Source organism: Mugil cephalus, chromosome 17, assembly GCF_022458985.1.
Source record: "Mugil cephalus isolate CIBA_MC_2020 chromosome 17, CIBA_Mcephalus_1.1, whole genome shotgun sequence".
NCBI classification, from domain to species: domain Eukaryota; kingdom Metazoa; phylum Chordata; class Actinopteri; order Mugiliformes; family Mugilidae; genus Mugil; species Mugil cephalus.
This window is the reverse complement of record NC_061786.1, coordinates 8,364,563-8,388,956: the sequence shown is the minus strand read 5'-3', so window position 1 is coordinate 8,388,956 and position 24,394 is coordinate 8,364,563. Positions and strand designations below refer to the sequence as shown.

The window sequence follows — 24,394 nt, the reverse complement described above, 5'->3', positions numbered from 1 at the left end:
GTGTATAGAAGTGACAAGTGATAGTGAGAGTGAAGATGAAAAGAAACGAGAAGACGAAGAGAGACTGAGAGAGAGGCTGGAGCAGAAATACAGACAGGGAAGGAAAGAGAGACAGCGGCGTGGTGGCAGGCCTCTGGATAACATTTATTCAGTAATTCAAATCAGTCTCACGTTATGCTCATTGGCTGTTGTTTCAAACAACCACCCACAGCTTCCCTGGCAGCGAGAGGAACAGAAGTCACTGGAAAAGCCACACCCCCTCATGGGCGAAGAGTTGCTGCATTGTGTATTTTTCTTCGAAACAACTTAAAAGATAAAACTCTGAGATTTTCTCTGCTCCCCTCAAGAGAGACGGACAGAAAATGAAGAAATTTATGGCTTCTGGTCTGGACATAAATGGAAAGTCGTGGAACCCTGACAGTCGATGTGTGTATGTGTGTGGCAAACACTTTGACAACTTAAATTATGATGCTAACGTTGGCTAATGTCAGTCGTCAGAGTTGTTAGTTATAATGCTAAAAAGTCAAAGTAGTGACTGTTGATGCGGGTTACAGGGTTAATGGTGGCTAAGCTTCGTGCTGTATGGTGTTTGTGTCGTGATTAATTAATTTAAAATTATGGAATGATTATAAATTGATGTCAGATGCAAAAAACATGGAGCCTGGGAGGCCACGCCCCTGAAACCTAGTCTGCTCCGATTGGTCAGCTCCAATGAATACACACCTATCATAGAGAAGAGTCAGTCAGCAGTGCCGGGGGTAAACGAGAGACACATTCGAAAGCGTTTCATCCGATGCAAAATTAGTACACGCCCCCCAGTGCAGGATGACTCATCAGCATTTTAAAGGGTTTCACAGGAAATGACAAACTGTAAAATTACTTTTTTTTTCCATGAATGCTGGGGCAGATACTGTCATATAGTTAATGTGTATTGCAACAAATAAATAAATAATAAAAAACATCAAATGTGATATCATGGGAACTTTAACTTAGGTCATAAAGTGATCCTGGCAATTGCAACCGCTAATTTTGTGTCGACTGGAAATGACATTGATGGGACAGATCTGTCAGTCCCTACAGACCGGTTAGGACTAAACAACACACTCTCCCAAACAGAAAAACGCCTAACACGAACACAATTACTCTGCCCTCTCAGAGCATTCACGTCTAGTCTGGTGTCAGTTATGTCAGACTAAATAATGGAGTAAAAACGAAATGGCAATTCAGTCTGATTACCAGGCTAGAGAGACAGAGAAAGAAGTTACAATTATTGAATTTAGAGCATCAAAGGGCGATAAGGGGGAGAAAAATGACGAGAAAATGACGGACAGGGAGAAAAATAAACAGGAAGTGTCGGAGAAGAAAGGAGAAATAATAATCAGACGAGAGAGAGGGAGAGTACAATGGAATGAGGTTGTGTATCTATGTGCAGACTGCAGTGTGTCGGTTTCTCTGTCTGAACGCAGCGGGAAACTCAATAGACTGGGGTCCTTCATTATGCAGCCCAGGCACGGCTGGCTGAGGAGCTGCCTGTTTAAACAGCTAAACCAAAATGCATAGTCGACTTCTGTCACAACACACACACAAGCACTTAACACACATGCTTTCATACACTAATTACCTGCGCGCACACAAACGCACATTCCAATACACAAAGATTACGTCTGAAATTGTGCGTTTTTGTACTTAATATTGCTCGTTAGAGTTCATAAGTGTGTTCACGCTGACAGGTATGGCAACATGTAGCGCACTACGAGGTGGCTAAATGGTTAAAAAGTTTCCTACATACACAGTGTAGCACATGTAAATGTACTCAAAGTAATCACGCAAATAGAGACAAATTGACCACTGTCGCCAGCACGCGTTTGTTTTACAGGTGTAGACAAAAATAATTCCATTGTGTTTACATCTGCTTGTGAAAAGACTTAAGACCTAAATGCAAATATACACACATCCCACACACGCACACACACAGTCGGGCAGAATTAAATCTGACGGCACAGACAGCTGCAACATCGCTGATACATTCCCCTCACTCTTTGTTTCGTTAATTAAAAGGAAGAGAATGACCAAACAAGCGAGCCGCGGAACGAGAGAGAGAGCGTCGGAAAGCAGATGCGAAACTTCACTTGCAAAAGGAGCGGGTCGGACATCATTAGGAAAGGATAACGCGGCGTAATTCAAACGCTCGTATCGCCGTACTTTTCATCTGTTAGAGCTGATTACAGTAAATATGTGTACGTCTGAGCCTGCGCCGCGTCTCCCTCGACAGTGACGGATCTTTTTGTCTCCGAATTCACGGATCATTTCCCAAGGAGCTTATAGCGAGATGAAGAACAAATGGATGCTCGCGCGCCCGCAGCCGCGTCGACGAGTGCGCACACGCGCTCGGCAGCCACGCGAGCATGACAGGCAACATGTGACACGGAGCATGAATCCTGCAAGTCAGTGGATGCGCGGGGATAGAGGTGGTCTAGGAAGGGCGTGCGAACACACAAACAGAGGTGAAGCTCAAACACACCTACGCTGAGGAGAACAAACAAAAGAGACAGTATAAGCAGAAGACGCATCATTCACACACACACTGCAGGACACAACTCAACCTTACGAAGACAGACCTTAAACCTTAAGGAGATCTCTGACTGGACCTGTCTGCTGACGTCTTTCACCAGCTGAAGGTGGTGTTAGCTGGTAACGCTGCTTCTGCTTGACTTTCTATTCAACACAGCACTTTGTAACACTGTGTTCACAGGGACAATATGTCTTCAGTCTGACTGACACCACTCTGGTTAGATTCTTCTGCTTTTTTGCAACATGTGCAAGGAAGATCAAGGTGGATCCATGTTTGTTGCTTATTGACTTTGTCCGTTTTTACAAACACTTGTATGAGCAACTTTTTTTGTTTTTTCTGCCCATATGTTTCTGAACCTCCTGGATACCTGACGCTCACCACACACGGTGCAGAGATAAACGATCGGGGCCAAATTATTTACACGGTTATTAGGTGCTGACCACCTCTCTAAACCAGAGGTCTTCAATGTTTTTTAGGGAAAGGACCCCCTCAAACTACAAAACCGGACATAAACATACCTATGTGTGTGCATATATTTTTTTTGACTAATAGCTGATAGCTTTTAATAGCTAGCTGTAGTAGGGCCAGTGAATCACTAAGCCATGTCATGACACACGCACACACTCACGACATTAGTGAGATGTCTGACCCTGAGGAGAAGCGCACGACGTAGCTAACCTTGGATGAATGGATGTTGATGGGAGCGAGCTGCACCGTTAGCTTCTCTTCTGCTAATATTGCTAGGTGCTTCTGGGATTTCACCTGGGGACTGAATAGGCTCTCGGGAAATTGCGGGGAACCTGACAGAGCCAGCGTGTAACATGCGGCCACGTGATTGGCTCAGCAGCGATGGGGGGCGGGGCCTACTGCGTACTGGAGGCTTAGATTGACAGGTCTGGGCTAGTGTGGCGCTCTGTGGGAAATAAATGCCGTTGAGGCAGCTCCTGTACCGCTGAATGAGTGAAGTGCCGGCTGAAAGATAACTGCCTCCATTGGTCCCTTCACTAAAATATGGTGGAATCATGTTAATGTGGAGTAGAAATTTAATTTGTGGGGGAAAATTTAAAAAATATATACATATGAAAATGTCTAATAAACCAACCCCCCATCTGCAGACCCCCTGGTGAAGACCAGTGCTCTAAACAATTCCTTTAAATTTGTCCAGTCTGTTCTGACAGAGGTGGTTATTTGAGGCTTTTATTCCGATTATTAACACAATACTAGTCGCTGCCTGTGTCTGCTGCCAACTTTGAACTAGAGAATTCAGTTTGAGGTTTTCAGATGGCCGAGCATCTCATCTGAAACACCTCCATCTTCTTATGTTCACCTGCCAGCAACAACCGGGGAACAGCCAGACTTCCCAATCACACACAGCCACCAGAGTATGTCGACAAAGATATGGTCCCTCAGTTTCTCAGCGTTAAACCTGTATTTTTATTTATTTATTTATTTTTTTTCACTCAATAAGACAGTGTTCAGAAAATAGCGATTCAACAAGTACGTGGCCCTGTAGATAACAAAAAGCTGTAAGCAAAAGTATGAAGAACTGCTGCAGCTGCTGATGTCTGAAAGTGGCCCTCACCCTGTGACGCTCTGTGATTTCAACCCTTATTCAGCGCAGTGTGCGATGGAGCCAAAGAAGCTGAGATACAGACTTTTCTTTTCCAGTGTGACTGTCAAGGATATAATCTGAACCTCATGTGTCTGAATTACACTGTACACACCTGTGCTCCTTAAATAAAACATATTAATTAAACTACATATCATCTAACATATGGTGTTGCATGTATTAAACATACACAAATGCCAATTTCTAGAGGTTTTAAAGGGAAGTTTAAAGGATATCAAAAGTAATTTTTCAGACATCACTTGGAGACAAATTTATTCCGATAGAATTTTTATAAATAACTTCTCCGTCTTGTTTACATATCCTAATCCCTTAGATATAGCAGGCAGAGCGGCTGTGGTTTGGTGTGTCTCCGCGCTGGTGGATGCATCTAATGAGCGATCCTTCCCTTCCAGCGCTCCCAGTATCAAACGTCTCCTTCCACTCCAGTCGTTTACCCGGGGACTGATTCTCTATGAAGTCGATGCTACTGCTTGTTCCAGCGCTCCGGCTTCAAACACCGACGTGCCTTTTGGGGCTGCGCGCGTATCTGCTCTCTTCCTTTTCCTCTCCTCCTCTTCCTCTCTTTCTCCGCTTTTTTTTTTTTTTTTGTTCCCCTTTTCAAGCCTTCCCAGGCGTCTGCGAGTCTTTGTCTTCCCCCTCTTTCTTCTTTCAAGTCAAGACAGGTGGGAGCAAACAGCCTGGCACTTTTCCTCTCGTCTTCATCCTCCTTCGTGTTCTCTTTCTTCCTCCATCCCTCTCTTCCGATCTCTCTGTTTCTCCAAATTGGGCTGAGAGAAATCCTTGATCTGCCATTTTGAAGGAGGGAAGTTGAGCTTTGGTGTACTTCCGCACACGCGAAGACGAAGCCTCATGGATTTGGTCTACTTTGTGTACACAAGATATTCTCCCACATAGACAAATAACGGGATTAAAACACACATGATGAATCAGACGCTCACACAAGTGACGAGAGACTTGTTGCTTGTAAGGAGGACAGACAAACACGTGGTCATACTATAATGTAACCCCCAGGGGGTCACTGTCAGTAAGAGCGCCGCCATTTGGCATGGCTTATTTTTATTGCATTATTTGTTTGTCGGAGCAGATGTGACACACGTATCCATCTTGATTCATTCAGAAGGCCTTCGGAAGGCCATCAGCAGAAAGTGAAGGCTTTGAGACGGGCGTGTGTTCATTAGGGTCAGTGGCATTCACAAGCTGTCAAGTGTTTGCTGAGGTTTTCAGAAATGGAGGAGGCCATCCACATGTCAGTTGAAAATAAGTTAATATTTGTATGTTTGATGAAATCAGATAAAAAGGCTGATATTCCCCAGGGTCTCATCTGTTCACAATTTCTACACTACTACGGCAGGTGGCCCGTCAGGGCCTGCAAGGCGTGTATCTTCATACAAAAGCTCTTATCCAATCACATTTCAGCAATGATCTGTTGCTAGGGTCAAATAAATCTGCCTAGAGGCCTTCAGAATCAGTTCTGCAGGCCCTGCAGCGTAAAATAAGTGTTGATCAGGTTGTTGCTTTAACAAAAGGGCGGCAGGCGTAGGTGATGTCATAGTCACAGACTGAGCTAGCCAGAGCAAGCCAACTGCATCTGTTGTGAGCTGGACGAGCAAAAATAGAGTTGTGTTGATTTAATAGGCGTTTCGTCACCGCACAATGGCTGAAGGAGGAGAAGAAATGGATTTGGTTGAGAATTTACTGTCAAAGCCATTTTCAAGATGGACTTTTCAAGAAAAGCTGGACATCGTTAAGAAAGGTCGGGCAACTCAGAAGCTACAGAAAAGGATTCGTCAGCCACTTTCAGGGGGCTTGGTTGTGTAAAGCTGGAGGGCGATGAAGGCCTAGGTAGAGAATGCAAGGCTTACCACTGTTTCACTGTATATACCTTTTATGACTTTTCTATTTGGTGGTGTGATTTTTCTTATGTAAAAAATGTTACGTGGCTCAAGAAAGGTTGGGAAACGCCGGCCTAGCAAGCACGTTCTCATGACTTATAAACACAACTTCCCATGTTGGAACCCTAAGCTCATGAGCACATTTGAAAGCAGCATTAAAATGGTCTGATCATTTTGGACTGAGTGCAGTCAGCTTCATTAGTAATCTAGCAACAATTCAATTAAAGACCCATTCTGGTTTATTAGCCATCCTTTATATAAATTATACTGTAACAACCTACCCAGTTATTTGTCCCTGGGAAAGTAGTTAAACTAACTACAACAACAGCAACATTTCAGTTATGCGTTCCTATTAATTGAGGCAGAGTGCATTTAAGCAGATTTAGTCCTCAGGACGTCTAGTTTTCGATGGAAAGGCAAACATTCATTTTTCACCACATTACACACAAGTTGCGTTGCATGACCTCATTTGCATGAAACTCCTAGGCGCACCTCTCCCCAGTTTGCACCATACCTTTGTACCATACCATACATAAGTACCAGCTATGAAAATAGTAAACTCAAAAGCAAAGCACTTTTCAAGGTCAGGAAGAGAGCAACATGTCACAGCGCTGCTTGTGCGAGTCTTCGCAAAAACTACAGAAACACAAAAATACAGCTTTTTTAAATACGACTTTTTAGAACCAGGAAAAAAAGCGAGCAAAGGCACAGGGATGGGTTAATAAATAAATAATTTCCATACAAGTATACTGCTCCGTGCGAAAAGCAAAGGAGAAGCCGCTTTTTTTTCTTTTTCTTTTTTTTTTAAAGGAAATTGTGTTTCAGCCGTGAAGGGAAACTCTGGGTTGTACCGCATTTAATAATAAAACAAACTAAAAAAAAAAAAAAAAAAAAAAAAAAACATAATTGAACAGTGAGCGGTCAAAAAGAGGAATCGGCCCTACAGGAGGACCAAGTTAATTTATGAGTAAAAATCCTATTAGTATGTGTCTAGGGGCATAAAGCCATCAGAAATAAACAGAGAGAAGAAAGCTCATTTTAAAATGAAATGCCGTGTGCGGGGAGGTAAAAAGGCATTCTCTCTCCCTCTTTCATTGCTTCCTCTGAACCTCTTTATTACTCCCCTCCAAAAATCATCCCAATTACAGAGCTAATTTTAGCCTGCAGTCGGTGTGTGTGTGTGTGTGTGTGTTTTTTTTTTTTTTTTTTTTTACCTTCCAGCAGATCGAAAGCGGGGCTTAATACAGCAGGCAGAGGTCGAACTAACTAACCTTTGTGGGCTTTGCACATCGAGCTTGGTGCTGAGAAAGAAAAAGAGCAGGAGATGTAACAGTGCGCCCCCTCCTCCCCTCAAAAAAAAAAAAAAAAAAAAAAAAAAAAACTGTGCGTGTGAGAGAGAAGACGACAGCTTGAACGAAAATCCCTACATTTGGGCGTGTGTGCGTATCTGAGCCCGGCGCATTATGTTGTGGTGTGTTTTTGAGTGTACACAGCTGCCAAAATGTCATTCGAGTAACACAACGATCATCAAAGCCCGCGCTATCTATCCTAAAGACCATCTAGTGATATTCATAAAGAGCATAGCAGATAACAGCCTTGTCATGTTAGCTTCTCTATAATCCAGACGTCTAGCCTTTCATCTACACCACAGTGTGTGTGTGTGTGTGTCTGTGTGTGTGTGTGTGAGACGGAGTCAGAGAGAATATGATCGTATATGCTCCTGTTGTTAAAGCGTATCTCTGAGATCAGAGTGATGTCAAAACAACTGTGAGCTGGCAGGTGACGACACACACGCACACAGAATAATCACTAAAAGGGTTCACACATTATCAGGACACGCACCACACGACAAACACAACCACGTGTCGTCGGCAGGGACACACGCATTCGTAGCACGAGTACTGTACGTCGTTAGGAGGACGTGTCCCGCGCGCACAAACAAACACAAACACACACACGCAAAGTTTTCCCCCTAGACAGGTGTAGTAGAGTCAGTCCAGGTATTTGAGCTGTTGTAGCACAGCCAGCAACGGCCTCAGTCTAATTACCTCTGGGACGCCAACATCACGCCAGTAGCAAAAGCAGGTGTGTGTGTGTGTGTGTGTGTGTGTGTGTGTGTGAGAGAGAGAGAGAAAAAAAAAGTGTGAGTCATGACTATGTATTTTGTCTCCGTGTGTGCTCCAAATTGAAACGCATTTTGAGAGAGAACTGTTAATAAAAGAGAAGGAAAAAAAAAAAACTTGGATCAATATTTCACAAACCGCGGCTGATTTTTCTCGTTAGCCGGTCCACCATTCTTCACTCTGCAGGTTAAAAAATACGCTGGGAATATTTCTTTTAACGAAATCTTTCCGCCGTAACATTTCATTACGAGCGAACGTCTGCCGGCGGTGCTCCCTCGTAACTAATCGCCGATACGGAGCCGATCGCAGGTTGTTGCGAACCCAAAGATCCTCCGCAACAGTGAGGTATGTAAATACAGTGCGTCTGTTTGAGTGAAAAGGAAGAGAGGAAATTAATGTACCCGTAACACTAAATGAGGGAGATTTACATGAACATTACGGTCTAAGTGGGTGAGAGCAGCCTTTAGCAGCGGTTTGTGTCACAGCATAAAGGCTCTGGGTTCTAACCTGCTGGAGTTAGCATGTTCTCCCTGTATGTGCATATGTTTCCTCTCACACAAGCACAGTTGTTAGATTAACTGGTGAAAATAAATTGGCCCTACTCCAAGCCATATTAATTGTTACACAGTTAAAATCTTTATCCATCTTAAAAAATTTATTTCACAGCACCTATACAAAAAATAGCTCTGTCCCTTAAGGAAGGGCAGCAGTCTCAAAATACATAAATAATAAACAACGCTGTTTTCGTATCTCTGAGTTTTACATATTGGGATTAAAAACCTTGATCCAGAGGGAAGACACTGGAAGTGAAGCTTAAAACGGACGCAGCATCCTTGGGGTATCGATCTAAATATCGATAGCATCGATACCAAGACAAGTATCGGTTAAAGGGTTCATTTGCCTAAAATATCTGTCATGTGTTTCATCATAATCATAATCAACTAAAGGCAAAATTATGAAGTTATTCAATGATTGGGACATTTCAAGTAAAAAGTATTGATATCGGCTATACTAGCCTTGTATTTACTTGTAACTGTGTAACTATCTGGTTTAAGGACTTCCTCTGTTTTAAAGCTGTTCGACCGAACAATCAGACCAAAGAAAAAGATAAAAAGGATTCAATAAAAGGACGATAGAACATGGTCATGATGGTTGGGTTAATGTGAAAATGTGCCAAAGTGTGGACGTTGTTGCCTTCAAGTTCAATTTATTGCCAATGATAGTCTCAAGGTATTTGTGTGATTGCACGCACTCGATGTCCTGACCTTTCATTAAAGGTTCCCTCCTGAAATCAACGAGCGTGTCTTTGGTTTTTTGTTGTGTTTAGCAGCAGGTAAGCTGACAGTATCCCGTTGACCATTACTCTCTGTGTCCTGTTGGTTAAAAAACCCAGACTCCAACCCACCAAATTACTATGCAAACTGCAGAGGAAATAATAATCATAAGGCAGAGAAAAGGATTGAAAAAAATAGTGGTTTGTTTTCTGAGAAGTGCGGCCACTACAAGGAAGACGTCAATGAAACAAAACAAACCAAAACCAAAAAAAAAAAAAGCTTGCAAGGTTATCGTTGAGGTGTGTTGTTTAAACTTCTTATTAGCGGGCTTTGTATTCACTGCTTTACATTTGTATGTGCGTCCTGTTCCCTTGTTTCAGCGTTTCCATGAGAGATCAGCAGCAGCCTCCCGCCCAGTCCAATCAATAGCTTGTTACTGCGGCCTAATGCCTTCCACTGAGAGGGCTGACACACACACACACACACACACACACACACACACAAAAACACACACACACGGCAGTGCGCACACATACATTAAACATGCACGCAGGACCGGCACGGACAAAAACACGAGTGTGAACACGGAGCGGACACACACACACGCACAAGCGTTTAAAGTGTGAAAAATATTTAACAACAATGTGTTTTCTAAGTGTACCTTGCCTCATGAAACATGCTAATTTTCAAGGTCTCCGGTAAACAAATCGCTCTCGAGAGGCCGCATCTCAGCTTTATAGCCTAAACTCTGTCAGCCCAGAGGAGAACAAGCGGGTTTAAAAAAAAAAATAAATAAATAAAAAAATAAAAAAAGAAGGCGAGATGAGGAAAAGGAGGAGGGGGAGGGGGGAGGTAAGGAGGCATTAATATATAGAGAGAAACCAAGCAGGAAATGAAAGTTTAGATTCCTTCCTTCATCTGCCGTTATGGGCTTTATGGCTAAGACCTGTTTTAACAATTGGATCTGTCATTTTATCTATACGCTGCGGGAGAAATTGTACTAAACTGTGTCAGTGATGTATATTTTATATTTAACTGTAAATGTTCAGCGTTCACGGGCAGAATAGTCGGAGGAGGAGCTTTAAGTTTTAATGACTGGCAGTAAAAAAGGTCAAAGGGCGGGAAACAAGTTTCATTCTTTACACAATGTCGCCGCAATCAATGAGCAATCAAGTGAGACAGCAGCGCTGAGACGAGGCAGCATCACTTTTCTGTGTGCGCCGAAGACGAGTTAGAGGGAGTTTTCAGAATGTAAGATGCAGACGCCGAGCGCCTCTGCTGCTCTGACCTGACTTTTAAGTTGATTTAAGTAAACAAAGTAAACGAGAGTCTGCTTCTGCTTCTTCAGACGTCCGACACTCAGAGCACTTAGTGCAGAAAAGACTCATTTTCATTTCACGGATGCTCCCCGGCCGGCTACATCGATCAGCACGCACAAGATCAAAGAAAGGGAGTTTTTTTAAAGATGTTTTTAAGTGGACGTCTACCGCGGCGGAGTGAAATGCCTCGTGGGAAACATGATGTCAGACAAGGAAGTGAAGTACAGCTCGGACAGTTCTCGTCGAGTGTTTTATCATGTTTGATCAATTCGCCCGCTTCTTTCCTCATCGGCCGAACCCAGCGACCTTCGACCTCCGTCTGCAGCCGGCCATCGCGGTGGCCAAAAAAAACAAAAAAAACAACACAAAACTGTTTGTGCACACGCTCACAACAGACCAACAACAGCGGAGCATCCTTTTGTTCCAGCCTTTGTTTTGCAGTTTCTACTTTTTTCTTTTTTTCTTTTTTTCCCCGGCTGAGGGTTTTGAAAGTGATTACCGATGCGGTCCACTTCATTAGCATGAGAACAAAAACAGTGTGGGGAACACATTATCACTTCACAGAGAACGACCGAGAGCTGTCTGCCCGTTTGTTTACGCCGCCGCGTTCGGACATTTTCTACCGGCGCTGCCACCGCCGTCTCACGGGGGACGGCGCTTTCTGCAGGAGGAAGCAGCGGAGCCGGGAGGGGCAGGAGGAGGAGAACACAGAGACGGCGGTATAATGGTCTCATTTGTGTGTTTTTTTTTTTTTTTTTTGCAAAACAGAGAGTGGATGTACAGACTTTATCGCTAAAAACACTTCCATTTCTTCCTCCTGCTGCCTGCATGTACAGATGAAACTAACTTATCGGTAACTTATCTTATTTTTGCACAGGTCACAGTCAAGCATGCAAAGTCTGGCCTGACCCCCACAGACATAGGCAGATGATGAAACCTATCTCACAGACTCTCGTGGATATATTCGGCCTTGGCGTATTAGCATGATCTGACCAAAGGTTTCATCTGTTGTTTAACTTTTTCGTCATCCGGCAGAGACACGTACTTACAGCCCGGCTTTGAAATCGAGGGGTCAAGGCTCAAACGCCACGTCTGCCAAAGCGTCCTTAAGCGCCAGTAAACCCCGAAAGCATGTTCAGCGTTTGACTGTTCTACGGCACACGGTAAGATGAAAAAAGGGTGGAAAAGGGAAAAGGCGAGGAAGAAAGCGCGTCATTTTGAGGATGTTTTATATGTTGCTGGGCCGTCGGGGTCAGCAGGATACTGATCAAGTCTCTGGGGTGATTTTTCCCTCCACATATCCCTCTAATCCTGCTCTCGCGTTGCATGCAAATTCATTCAAAGCGCTGCTGGAGAACGTTATGTTCGGCCTTTCCATTGATCACGTATGGGGATTCATATATATATATATATATATATATATATACATATGTTCTTCAAGCAGGGGTCTTCAGTGTTTTTGATGGAGAGATTAAGTAGGGACCCCCCTACCTACTATATGTGTTCTGTATTAAACTATATGTTATTTATTATTTTGCATTCAATAGTAAGCTATTCAAATAATTCACAGGTTCAAATATTGTTTTTTTTATTTATTTTTATATTTTTTTTATTTCAATCTAAGCCTCCTGTACACAGTAGGCCCCGCCTCCTCTCACTACTGTGCCAATCACAACGCTACACATAACACGCTCACTGTCAGGTTTTCCTAATGTGAAAACATTTAACTATACTAACATACTAAAATATGTTGGATTTTTGTTAATGTGTATTTAAAGAACTTTAAAGGAAAAATCTATATATAAATGTCTAATCGAGCAAAGATTTTGCGACCCCCTGCAGCACCTCAGCGGACGCCCTAAGGGTTGTGAACCCCCTGTTGAAGACATATGTCTTAGAGCGTAAAGGGACAGTATGCTAAGGGGGTTTACGTTCTAATAAAATAACAGTAACAGGTAAAGTGTCGATGCAATACCAGCAGTGAGATACATCTATAGGTGAGAATGTCTTTCTCACAAAATCTAGATTTTCTGGCGGTATTCAACAAACTAAAATTATTCATTGCGTTGCCGGCCGCCCTCCAGAGCCACATCAAGGTCCCGTGGGAGTCCATGAACCTCCGAATGAAAACCACTGGCCTTGTAAACTTCCATTTTAAGACATAATCCTCCTCCTTTATCCATCCTCCTCTCTTTCCCTCATCCTACAGCCTGCAGGGAGGTATGCAGACAGAGAGGAGGAAAAATATAGAGCGCAGAAGACTGTAGCGCTCCAGAAAAAAAAAAAAAGCTATTTGGAGCTGGTCGACCTCGGGGTCAGCTGGCTGGCTGGCTTCCTGGTTAAAGGGGATTGGTGGGAAATGAAGGCAGCTCCGGTTAGCCAATCACAAGGCGCCGAGCAGAAATCAATGAGGTTCCGCGGAAAATGTCAGCCAGGACTGACCTTTCATAGCCTCCTGAGTCAGAGAGGAGAGGAGAGGAGGGGAGGGAGAGAGAAGGAGAAGTAGGAGGAGAAGGACAGGAAATAAGAGGCGACGAGGGCCAAGAAGAGAACAAGATGAGAAAGAGGTTGAGAAATAGAAATGAGAATTTAGAGAGAGAGAGATGTGAGAGGGAAGGAGAAAAGGGAGGTGGGAGATGGAAATAGGACAGACTGAAGAAAAAATGAAGGACTAAAGACACAAAAGTGCACTTTACACAGACGTACAGAAGACATATCGCTGGAATTTCACTCATTCACACATTTTCTTCACTTTTATCTTGTTCTAAGAGCTTATTTTTATGTACTTCTGGGAACGATGTGTCAGTAGAACAAGCGAAAATTACATGAATTAAAACCTACATCTTTATTTTGATTTTGAACTCAAGGTAACTGAGCTCCTTTACTTTCTTTTTCTTTTTCTTTACTTCATCGAGAAGCTTCAACATTTCTTCCCAAAATGGAGACGGGGATAAGTTGACCAAGGTGCTTGAGTGGAAATCATTTCAGACACAGAAAGAAAAAAAAAAAAAAAAAAAAACTAGAGAGGAGGGAAGAAGAGGAGAAAGACGAGGTGACCTTTATTGTCTCCTGCCCTGCCGATTCCTCATCTCAAACCAGCCTCTGTGGACCCAGGAGGAGTACGAAAGAAAGAAAGAAAGAAAGAAAGAGAGCGAGAGACGATCTCCATCTGGCATGTTGAGGATGTGAATATTTCTTCTCTCTCTCGCGGCCCAAATGTCTCTTGTCAGGCTTTTTCTCTCTTCGCTTTCCCAAGATGCTTAAAACTCAGCGTTACATCATTTCATTCAGCCCGTCTCCCCCCCCCCCCCTCCCCCTCCCCGCCTCCCTCTTCCCTCCGTCCTTTTGTGCGTTCCGGGTCTTGTCAGAAACTGCGAGTCGAACGCCGAGCGCGGGAGGCATTAATCACATTTGATTATCCTTTGCAAAAGTCAACTGTGAATATCGCATATTGAGCGCAAATCGGAATCTGTCAATTGCTACCAGCGGGTGACCTTTAGGTCAAACGCGCCAATAAGATCCCCGCACGCACGCTCAGACTCGCATGCGCAGAAATATATCCAATACGCAGACGTGGAAGAAGAAAATTAATAAAGGCCAAACGTGCAGGAGAGAAATAACACACACATCTGTGCACACACTTGAAAAGACCTGGATAAAAAAACAAATACAAAAACCTCTAAAGTGACACAAAATGCATTAAAAATCCCCACGTGGAAAGAGGAGCGCTGCTCAAAGTTTCCCACCTCCGCCGTTTGTCCGAGGAGGACGGAGGACGGAGGGGGTGAAAGGTCGCCGGGGCCTAAACGAGGACTCGTCTTCTTTTCTCTGACAGCGCCATGATTTCTCCATCCCTTCTCCCTCTGTCACCTCCTCCTTTCCCGTGTCAAGCCTGCCTCCTCCCACTCCTCCCTCCCTCCCTCCCTCCTCCCCGGTCGGTCCCAGGTTGCTTTTAATTGGGAAGGGGGGAGTGATGGGAGAAGGCCGAGCTCTCCTCTAAGCCTGGCTGCTCTTTGATGGGGGGGAAAGATTGCGGGCGGGGGTGATGTCGGGAGAGTGCAGCTGCGGGTCTTTCTCTCTTTTTCCTCCTTTCCATCTCAAACCCTGTTGTCATCCCCTCTCTCTCTCCCTCTCTCTCCTTCACACACACACACACACACACACACACACACACAAGAAGGCATTTCTCTTTGAACTGAGTACTGCAGTGTGTTCAAAGCAAAGACGAAGGGAAAAAAAAATACGGGGGTGGCGAGGGGAGAGAGAAGGACACTTCAAGGTGAATTTGATTTCCACTTCGTTTTAACCCACACACACACACACACACACACGCCGAACACACACATAAACACAAAACACACCCAAGCCAAGCCAAGCCAGCAAGTAAACGCATGCTCGCCGAGTTCCCTCCGAGCCGCCGCTGAAACGCACACACGCGATGACTGACGCGCAGATAGTTCACCGGGATGTGTGCGTGCATGTGCGAGCGCTACAATCTGCGCCTCATACATATTTATGAATTTCGCTCATAACAGAGGATCACCTTTAAACTTCTCCCCACTCCAAACTGCCGGTTTGTATATGCGAGTGTGTGCGCTCGCGAGCGCGTGTTTACAGAATATGCATATCGAGTGTGTAGGAGCGGAGTGACTCATGCGAAGTTGCAAGCGAAAACAGTCCCACATTCACCGGACCAAATATCACAACAATGATACCTTTGGAGCAACCGCTGCACGGCACAAACTACTCTAACTCTCCGTGTGTGAGCGCGTGTGTGTTGTGTGTTGCGACTGCGTCCAGCCAATTAAAGCAATCAAGACAAGTGCAATCCGCCCACCGCGTTGCATATTGATGAGGCTGGGAGTGCAAACATGGCGACCGGGGGCCGCGGCGCCGAACTACTACTCTGATCCCCGCGTCCACTTCTTCCACCAACGCCAACCGAAGCCACGGCGTAAACACTTTACACCACTTAGCTTCGCCACAGTCCACGCGACGCGCGCGCACGAGCGCACGCAGGTTGGACGCAAACACCGGCCTGACAGCATGACAAATATTGCCTTCCATCCAGAACGAATGAGGTAATGACAGCAAAAAAAAAAAGAAGAATCAACGGCTCATTAGAAAGATAAAATCTTCCCAAAGCCCCGAGGGTGCGAGGGGAAGAGGGTGGAAACAAGAAATGAAAAAGAAGAGAGGGAAAAAGACTTGAGAGACGACAAATCATAACAGCTGTAACTCAATTCGGAGGCCCTGCTAGAGATGGCTTTCTCCATCTCCTTTGCGCTCTCTCTTCCTCTTTTTATCTCTCTCTCTTCAACTTGGCTCCTTGGTAATTTTTTCCCACCAACCAATAAGCCATTATGTGGCAGTAATATGGTTGCTAATGGATGCACCGACCTGGGAGGAAGCACGAGGCACGCCATTAGCCCAAATGCTATGCAAAGCTATCACAGGACTCTTTCAGAATTACTCAGACTGAGTGTGTGTGTGTGTGTGTGTGTGTGTGTGTGTGTGTGTGTGTGTGTGTTGGTTTGTGTGTGAGAAGCGTGCGCTGTATAAACAGGACTAAAGTTCTTGTGATTCGTTGTTGGGTGGATAAATCTACATTTGTCTTTGGGTCAACGAATCCTTGGGCTGAGGATTAAAAAAAAAGAAAAAAAAAAAGAAAGAAACTCTGAATGTAGTCTAATATCCTGCATTTAAAGTAAGAGCACAATGCACTTCCCATTCATAGTATTGTTTTATTAAATATATGATAAGATAAGATAATCATTTAAGAGCTGTTCATGCATTTAGCATGAAAAAGGTTTTAGTTTTCTTCAGGGTTTGCATCACCAACAATTCACCCAACTTGTTCATGCTCACCCCAAGGGAACGAGTTCTGTTACTGCAAGATAAAGTAATATTTAAAGTAGATGCGTGGAAATAAAAAGTCGACAGATTTCAAAGAAAGCTCCACGAGCGCGCTCACCCTTTAATAAGCGGGTGTGTGGTTGCGTTCAGGATACGCCAGTCATCAAACCGTCTTCTCCTGAGGTGACTGATTAATTCCAATCAAATCTCTAGCTGCTCTTGTGGGATTTTTTCCCCACATCTTCTCGGCTACATGCTACAATAAGAGCCGTGGGCCAAAAAGAGCTAACAAAGCATCGGCGGGATCTCACTGTTGAAAGGTATCATTCAGGTGAGCGCTTTTCCATGGCATCAGATAGACCATGGAGCACAGCGCAGACAGTCATAAATAACTGGAGCAGATACGACAACAACAACGACATTATCAAAAAAAAAAAAAAGGAAGCCTCCAGAAGTGATGAAAAGACAAAGAGAAAACTGGTCAGGAAGGCTAGGAGTGTTACTATCATGGTGTGACAAGACAAAGACTGAAGCTTTTGACTGAATATTGCAAAAGGTATGCTTGGCAACATGGCACAGCAGCAAACACGCATGGCCGAGCATGGTGGTGGCAGCATCATGCTTTGGAACTGGGGCTTTAGAGAAGAGAACGGCTCCAAGTACCTGCGAGCATGACAATGATCCAATACACACATCCAAAGTTTGTTTTTTGAAAAGACCCAGACGAGATGTGCCAGGCTGACAGACTTATCCAACCAGTCCTGATGATGCTTGAATTTTTTAATAAAGAGCTTGGCTAAATGTTCCAGTGAGCTTAATGTTTTAGACGGTCTTCATTCATCAACATCAAATTGCACGGGAGACATGGCAGGGACTCCTTTTACAAGAAGTCTTCATTGCATTATATTACAGCGACAGAATAATAACACAAACTACCATAAATCCACTGAGTTCGATAATTATTTGTGTAAGTAGGACTGCTGCATATTTTTCCACTGGGGTTGCAGTGATGATATGGACTCGGGGCAACTTCATACATAATGAAATAATTAAAACAATTAAAATGTACTCAGTCCATAGAGAAACAACAATTAAAACTTAATAAGAATCAATTATGACGACGAGACCTTACTCAGAAAACACAGAAACACTTCCAAGAACTGGAGCTCATAAAGAATCCATTAAAACCAAGATGTTTTCTCTGAACAGAAGGGATACTGTTTCTTAATTTCCAGCGTGGCGCATTTATCTCGAGACGGGGGTTTGATATGATCAAAACAAAAGAATATGTGGACACGCACGGCCGGGCTGTTGGATTTCCGCGTCTCTTGGAGGTCGCAGGTAGCCGACTTACGCAGAGAACCCCGTCAGACACTCTCGGAGAGAAACAAGAGAGGATCTGTTTATTCCTTTGGCCAACTCTGACAGATGGCCGTGCACTTCCAGAAGAGCAACGAGAGTGTAAAATGGTCCATCAGTGACCCTTATGGTGTGCGTGTATGCAAGAACAAATGTAACACAAGTATTGTTTCGGTCTTACTGTAACACACTGGCGGGCCTGGATAGTAATAGGCTGGCAGGACGGTAAACACAAGAAGTGGAGTGAACAACAGGCTTCAGTCAGGGCTGAATGCCACGAGGAAGAAAACCCTCTACACTCCACTGCCTCCTTCGTTGCTCTCCTTCCTTCCAGTCAAAAGCTGTCCCTCACCTCCATTTTTCTCTCCTCCTCTCCGCCTTTCTTCTTCTTCTACACCTCCTAAACACCAAAGCTTATTTCTTCTGTGCTGTTTTGCCGTTTTCCCCCTCTACCTCCCTCTCATCTCTTTTTACCCCTTTTCCATGTATTATCATAGCAAACTTGTCCAAGCCAAGTCCAAGAGAGACACACACACACACACACACACACGCAGCAATAAACAGTCACACCTTAGATATCATGCTCACACCGCTGGGACTAACACTCTGTAACATAAGCAATTAACACACTGTTGAACTGGCCTCGACACGAGCGGAGAGCTCAATTACATACACGCGGGGCAAAAGATCACGCACGCGCACACACACACACATATGCGCACACAAGGGGGCAAACAAATATAAAGCACTTTGGCACGCGCACACACACACACACACACACACATCACAAAACTCTGGCGGGCGTCCAGGCTTGTTGCTTGTGTCTATAAAGCCTTGAGCACCATATCGACAACTGTAATAACTGTGGCTGGCAGGAGAGAGCAGATTACAGCAGCAATCATAAGGCCTGAACACACACACACACACACACACACACACATCTTCTCCTTTTATCACTCATACACATACAGCAGATACAGACACACAGGTTAGTGGGTCCATCCTTTGGATTGTGAAGTGGTAATATTGCCGCAGTGGACAGCAAACAGTGACCCAGGTCTTCCATTAGAGGAAAAAGACTGAGACACATCCACTGTCAGCCAGTATATGTATATATATATATGTGTGTATATATATGTACATATATATGTGTGTGCAGATAGATAGATAGATAGATAGATAGATAGATAGATAGATAGATAGATAGATAGATAGATAGATAGATAGATAGATAGATAGATAGATAGAAGTTCATTTGAAAATGTTAGAGAAAGCAGAAAATCTAGAAAAGTTTTCCAGGGAAATAGTGAACAAGGGAGCAGAAAAGCAGCCTGCACATGGGTAAGTCAGTCAGTCAGCCAGTCAGTCAGCCGGTCACCAAGGGTCTATAACAGCAGCCAAGGCCACGGGTGGAAAATGAAAGTGGGCTATATTGGAGTGGGGAGCGCAGGCTAAGATTGGGGTCAGAACTATACGGTGTGCAGGCCAAGGAGAGGAAATATATAGAGGAGGAGGAGGAGGAGGAGTAGGAGGAGGAGGAGGAAGAGGAGATAGTATATTGTTGCATCCTTGAACATTGCTCTGAATCTACATATTACCACATGGACAATGGGTGTGCCTCGGTTGTGTGTCCGCCAATGACAGTAAGTGCTGATATCGTACACAGAGCATTTTGAAATACCACAGCGTACCTCCCTCCCCCCCGATTCCCCACATTCTTTGCAATCATGTCATTCTCTCGTCCTCTCCGCACCGTCTGCTCCCCACTTAAATCTCGCCCTTCTCCCTTTACCTATCTCTTCCTTACTCTCCCTCTCTATCTCCCTCCGTCGGCCCCCCGACCAAGGAGAAGCAATTTGCAGCAGCAATCCGGCGCTAATTCTCGCTCAGCGTTCATGAAAAATGTATAGCAGGCAGACTGTAGGGAGATGCAGATTGGCGCAGGGCCCTCAGCAAGAGCCTGCCTCTGCATTAATGGAACATTATTGTCCCCCCTCTCCATCCCTCCATCCCTCCTCTGCATATACGTCTCTTCCCCTCCTCTGTCTTCCAGTATCTATCCGCGCTTCTTCCCTGGTGTCGCGCGCCGATGAAACAAAACCTATATATATATTTAGGACTCAGCAGAAGCAGCTTAAACAACCCAAACAGTGCTATCTGCGATCTGAACAAATCTGCATGTGCGACGCGCGTGAATTTGCCTGTGAGCACAGTGTGCAGCCAGATAAACCTTCTCAAAGATAATAAGAGGAAAAACTTTATCTTAATCTTTAAAAGGCACGACATGAAGTTTGAATCCAGCTGTGAAATGGGTCGTGTCTGTGTGTGTGTGTGTGTGATGTGTTTAAAGAACACGTATCTTATGAGAGTAGATTAATAACAGCACTGTAATGCCATCAGGACTAGTCACAGTGTGGATCATGCATAATAAACCTCCCAAGGAGTTTCCATACACACACACACACACACACACACGCACGCACGCACACACATACTTCCTGTCACTATAGCAACGCCGGCGATGCTGCTGCCCCTAACTTCAAAGTCAGATGTAATTTCAGCCTCCCAACAGCCAGAGGGAGCCATGGTGATGACAGAATATTCCTCCTCCGATGGCTCCTTCCTCCCTCTATTCCTCCCCTTCAATATTCTCCGCTTTTCTTCTTCTCCGTTCCTCCGCTGGCTCCTTCCTTCCTTCCTTCCTTCCTTCCTTACTCTCTTCCCCCCCCCCCCCCCCCCCTCCCTCAGCCTAGCGACCCTGCTGGGAGTCCAGCCATCTAGGACCGGGCGTAAAAATAAACCCAGAAATGTTAGAAGGGGATGACAGAAGGAAGGGAAACGCGAAGGAAAGACTCAAGGGGCGGAAAGTGAAAGGGAGACGAGGAGGAACAGGAAGGAGGGAGGCCTCGTCTATTACTTATTCTGTCTCGCAACCAGCTTGGTCAATTTTCCCCTCTCTGGCTCTTCCTCTCTTTGTTTTTCTCTGCTAAAGCCAGAGGAGTGAAAAATGAGCTGAAGAAAAGGTGGACCATGAAAAGAAAAACACTATCAGCTGCAGCAAATGTCACTCAACCTCAAATATTTGTTATTTCAGTCCACGTTATTATCCGCCGAGGGAAGGGAAGTTCTTCCAGATTCGTACACTGAAATATTATTTGACAAGAGACGGTTCCCACGTCCAGACTATTAATGAATATAAAATAGATGTTTCCAATCTTCAGTTCAGATTGGCTCAATAACATTTGAAGCCATTTTAACAGTTAATTTAAATATTAATGTGGTAACAGCAAATCACCATTCATAACGGAAGGCTTAGTGCCAGAAGGGTGTTTCTGGCATTAATGGTTGGGGGAAATGAAATCTATATATCAGGCATGCACTTGAGGAGACGTGTTAGGCGCTCAGAAATCGATACGAAGGTCTGTTTTTATCCAAAAAAAAAAAAAAAAGAAAAAAAAAGAAGGAGCTGGGTTGGGGCCGGCCAAGATCTTCACATTTTAAGGACGAGGCCGGACGTAACACCTAAAAAGGACAGGCGACACGAGGAAAGCACGCAGCGTGTCATGTTGGCTTACTGTGTGCATTCAACATCCCGATATAGCAGCCTCTGCTTTCACACACTGTCACTCTGCGGACTGTCCCGTGGTGGGGCAGGGAGGACGCTCGGGAAGGTGTTAGCGCGTGTTTCGTGTCCCTGACACATCCACACAGACGCGTGCACAGAACCAAAACCGCCGTCACCGTTATCCATAAGGCTTTCACGCAGAATCCTACTAATGGAAACAAGCAGCAACGAGCTCCTGCTCTGTCCTCCTTTGTCCTAAATTTGAACTAGTCTGCAAATCAGTTTGAAGAAATGGGATTTGACAAAAGACACCAGCCAGAGGACGGGAAATGATGGCCAAGGATTAAAAAAAAAAAAAAAAAAAAAAGATGCAGAGGGAGAACAGTTCTCTCCTTCTAGGGTCAGTCCTCACTGGCTTTTTCCTCCTCCTTCATTATCTCCCCCTCTGCGTCTCCTCCTCTGTAGGGGAGGTTGGTGGAGAGGCGCCAGCGGAGCCGGCCTGGTGTTTTCTTAACCAAGTTCATCCCTCTCCATTTCCCTCTCGCTCCCGACTCCTAGAGCCCCGACACGCTGAGAGCGTGCGAGGGGAACGCTGGGACGGGAGTGCGTGCACGTGTGCACACAGGTTTTACTATCTGGCCTTCGCTCTGCTGTTCGGGACTTGAACCAGCCAAGCCTGTCGAGGGTGGACGGGTAGAAACACGGCCTCCTCCTCCTCCTCCCCCTCCTCCTCCTCCCCACCCCGTCTCTCTCTGTACCACTGCTGCTCAGCCTTGTGTTACCACTTTGCTTTAACAACCTACACGCCAGCGTAGTTCCTGGTTGGTCGAACAGTGTGTTGCCATCAAATTTTGCCATAAGATACAACTAAAATCCTGCAGGCAAAAAGACTCTTTATTGACCCCCGTAGGGAAATTCTCTTTACGCGTGTCTCTCCTCTGCAGGGGATCAGACTGCAGTGTCAGCTGCTGTGGAGAGCCGGTAGGAATTCAGTGTCCTGCTTAAGGACACTTCAGCAGCTCAGACGCTCGACTACGCAGAGGTTTCAGCTTGGATGTTCCAAGTTGCCGGGCTTTTCTTCAGGGGATTTTAAGCGGTAATTATTTCAAAGCCGATACCTGGCGCCGCAAGCTCGCTTAACGACGAAACGACGGAGCTGACGTGCTGTAGCTACTCATCCCAAGCCCGCTCTTAGCCGCGTTTTAAAGCGAACAACTAGAAGCGCGAAGAATATGTGTACGAATTATTATGTTCAAATATCATCACAGGTGAATTCTCCCGGTTCAAAAACCCATTCTGATGATGCACTAAGATGAAAGAGCCCGGAGAAATTTCCCCCCGCAGATCAACTTCACTTCCTGTGTGTCTGTGTTTTCATGCTGTAGGGGAACAAATGGTAAGCCCCGGTGAAAACACATGTTCCCGGCTCTTGAGGATCAAAAAAAAAAAAAAAAAAAACTATTGCGTGTGCGCGAAACTGTGCGCGCGCTAAATGATTCATGAGGAGCAAACGAAAACACGGCCGGCGTACAAGCGGAAAAATAGCCTGTCTGCATTTTAGATGAAGTCGGGTGGAGGGTGTGGAGGGGGGGGGGCCTCTGACTCGCTGTGTCATGGTATCTGGGTCCGCGGTGAAACAGGTGAAAAAGCGGATTATGTGTGTGCGTCGAGCGGCGCGTTTCAGGAGCGTGGAGGGAAAAACGATGCTAAAACCCCGACCGCGGGGTAACTTATGAAATGCCGCGGAGGACCGACACACGAGGCGAACACCGAATCAATCACTCCCGCTCATATTAGGTCTACAGGTTTAGGACCGGCGTGACCGTGACCATTCCCTATACCTCGGAGTGTGAAACTGGCTTCAGACTAGCTGTCCTATTCTCAGAGCCGCTACGTGCTCATAGCGGTGGCAGGGAGCTGCTGTGGCCTTCGGTGCTGCTGCCTGTTCTAAGAATAGGCAGCAGGGTCCAGAGAACATCTCGTCTCCCTGCCTTCCTCTCACCCCCACAAACACCCTTTAACGCACAGCAAAGATACATCACATGAACGCGAGGAAAAATGTAGGCAGGGATGACGTCGACGCATGAAATTAAATTCACAAACAGCTAACAGAGCTCGATGCTGTTCCCCTTAAATGCATGCGGAATAATCTGGAGTAAAGTTAATAACACAAAATGTTTGTTTCATAGTTGAGATGTGTGCTGTTTAATTGCTTTCCCCTCTTCTCTATTTCTTCACCGTCACTCTTTCCCTTTCCTCCTCATTTCCGTTGTATTTATTTGCTTTCTTGACTCCCTCTGCTTCCTTTTCTCCCTCCCCCCCGCGCGCACTAATGTGGAGGCTGAATCTAACCCTGCTGGATGACATTACTCTGCGCTGCCTGCTGGCCTGTCTGCCTGCCTGGGGACTCTAAAATAAAACCCAGCAGTAGGGAGAGCCGGAGTGAGAGCACATACTGTATAGGCAGCCTGACTGACATGCTCTGGTAGAGCACGCACGCACGCACGCACACACACACACACACGCACACGTGGTGTGTGTGAAAACGGCTCGGGGAGGACAGATTGTGCATCAAAGTATGTGCCGAACGCGTGTTTGCGAGCAAAGCGGTCCGCGTGTGTGGCTGCGGTGGGTGAGGGCGGAGGGGGTGCAGGCTTCTCCAGCTGTGCCCTGTCAATCATTTATGACCTAACACTCAGGAAAAAAAAACAAAAAAAACAGAGGAGGGCACGGTGGACAGGAGTGAGAGGGAAGAGAGGCAGAGATAGTGTTTCTGAATTTCCTCCTTTGTCTGATGGAAAATA

The 24,394-nt window shown here is 45.2% G+C and overlaps 1 protein-coding gene across 7 annotated transcripts in view; it reads right to left on the bottom strand.

Moving 5' to 3' along the window:
- LOC125023248 (AT-rich interactive domain-containing protein 1B-like) overlaps positions 1 to 24,394 on the bottom strand; it is a 207,662-nt gene that overhangs the window by 86,785 nt on the left and 96,483 nt on the right. The gene's annotated exons all lie outside the window — the stretch shown is intronic.